Here is a 3,036-nt window from a genome sequence, read left to right as displayed (position 1 = left end):
GCATTTAAGAATAAACATTAATTATTTGGCATAACAATTTTAATGGTTGTTAATAAATATTGATTCTTATTTAAGGTTTAATTACTATATTTGGTAATTATTATGAGGCGTGCTTTGAATAAACATTAATGGTAATTGATGGTTGTTATTTCATTTTTTATTATTTACTTAGTTAAGTACTTGATTATTATTATTATTATTAATTATTTCTATAAATAATTGATTGCTATTATTATATACTTAATTCAATAATTTTCAACAAGTAAGTGTTTGATTTAATTTGAATTATTTCATTTTTTAATTATTTATAATAGATATTTAGGGTAGTCTATTTATTTGATTTAAGAGACTTACCATGTTTTATCTAGATAATGACCCCATACTAAGTAAGGGGCAACTATAGTATCATTTAATTTGAAATTTACTATTTAATAATAAAAAATCAATTTCTTGATGAGCAACCCACCCCCAAAAAAGAATCAATAACTTTGAAATCATTAATCTATTTATAAAATAGTAAAATTAGATGGATGTTTACAACAATATCACCAATACTGCTTAATATTTAGGGACATATGAATGTGAATAAAACACATTTAAATGATATTCATTCAAAGAAGCAAAGAAGGAAGAAAATCATTCAAAGAGGGGCAACTATAGTATCATTTAATTTGAAATTTACTATTTAATAATAAAAAATCAATTTCTTGATGAGCAACCCACCCCCAAAAAAGAATCAATAACTTTGAAATCATTAATCTATTTATAAAATAGTAAAATTAGATGGATGTTTACAACAATATCACCAATACTGCTTAATATTTAGGGACATATGAATGTGAATAAAACACATTTAAATGATATTCATTCAAAGAAGCAAAGAAGGAAGAAAATCATTCAAAGAGCTGCTAAGAAAAACAATCCATGCCAAACAACATTTGCAAATGCATCCATCCTCTGAAGTAAGAGAAGAAAAATATATCATGCATAGTTACAATCAACTGATAATTTAATTAAGACTCCAAAGCCCATCCAAGAGAGGAAACATGAAAAGAAAGGAGAATAATGGGACCATCCTAAGTATGGAAGTCACCTCCAAGTTAAGTGACGCTTCTTTTGATCGATCATGGTTACAGATTTTAAGTCTAAGCTCCTCACAATGCGTTTAGACTCGCTAAAAGTTATATTTAGGAAAAAAGTAGGGAAACATGTACATAACATAATGGTATGTTAGAATTATGTGCATTGGGAGATAGAAATAGGAAATGTAGGTTGAAATTATAATTTTGGGCATGTTAATGTGTCAAATTCAAGTCAATTAGAATACTCATAGATTTTCAGTTCATTCATTTAGTAGCAGTTTGAATATTTTTTTATTCTAATATAGATTAATAATATATTAATAATTATGAAGTTAGTAATAATAATAAGTATATTATATTACTATTATTTACTAATAATATATTCTTATTATGTGTGTATTGATTTTGAAATCAATAATATTAAATTATTATTATTATGAAATAATTAATTTGTTATAATTATGATTTTTAGTTAATTCCTGAAATAACAATTGCTTTTATATTTCTTTTAGTTTAACAATAATGGATAATTGAAAGTTTATAATTTAACTTTAACCAAATGAAATATTTATTGGAGAATAATAATAGTATTGATTATAATTAATTATAATAATAATGTAAAAAAGTAACACTAATTATATATTCATAAAATAATTAATATGAATTAATATAAATATAAAATGATTTTATCCAGATTAATAATTAACATTATTATAATACTTATTAATTATTATCATTAATTAATTAACATTCTGAAGTAATAATTATCATTATTATAATGAAGGAACTAATTGCCAGTAAGTAATTATATCAATATTTAAATTTTAATAGAAATCATTCTTATTATTAATAATTAATTGTAATTATTGATAATAATAATATAAATATATAACTATATTAATTAATATAAGTATTAATTATAATTACTGATAATAATAATATAATTAATTATTTCATATAAATGTATGAATTATAATTTCTAATAATAATTCTAATATAAATAATTAACATTAAATATTTATTTTCAAAATAATTAATATGAGTTAATATAAATATAAATTGATTATTTTTTGAATTATTAATTACCATTATGAAAATCGTTATTAATTATTCCGAATTAATAATGAGAAATATTATCAATAAGTATTTAATACCAGTAATTAAGTATTAATAGTAATTATTATAAGAAATTATTATCAGTAATATAATTATTATCAGTGAGTTATTATTATTAGTAATTAATAGCTGAAATTAATTAGTTAGGAGTCATTAATTATTATTAGTACTCCTCTCTTTCAAAAAGTTGACTCATCATCATCGTCATCATCAATGACAACAACTTGATAAATACATAATTTGATAAAAATAGGTAAATATCATTAATTTATTTATTTTTATCTTTTGAAAAACTGAATAAGAGAAAAATAAAATGATTAGCATTGCAAATGAAAAGATATTTGGACTTTTGCAAAAAAAAAAATTATTGAACATAAAAAACCAATTATTCAAAAATAAGGTCATTAATCAAAGAGTATTTAAAATTATTTAGTAAATAATAATTTTAAGAAATTAAAAATATTAATTAATTATCTATTAGAATTAAAATGGGTAATTTCAGAAAATAATTTTAAGTAATTAAATTTTGCCTTTAACCTTTTTTTAATAATAATCATTATTATTAATATATTAATAATTATGAATTTAGTAATAATAATACATATATTATTATTATTAACTAATGATAGATTCTTATTATGTATGTATTGATTTTGAAATCAGTAATATTAAAGTATTATTATAATTACTATTATTTTTATTTTTATTAAGTAATTTGTTATAAATATGATTTTTAGTTAATTCATAAAATAATATTTACTTTTATAATTATTTAAGTTTAACAATATTGAATAATAGAAAGTTTTATAATTTAACTTTCACTAAATGAAGTATTTAT

This window comes from Nelumbo lutea, chromosome 2 (assembly GCF_056320005.1).
Source record: "Nelumbo lutea isolate HS-2025 chromosome 2, American lotus-T2T, whole genome shotgun sequence".
Classification (NCBI taxonomy): Eukaryota; Viridiplantae; Streptophyta; class Magnoliopsida; order Proteales; family Nelumbonaceae; genus Nelumbo; species Nelumbo lutea.
Note: the sequence above shows the minus strand (reverse complement) of the source record.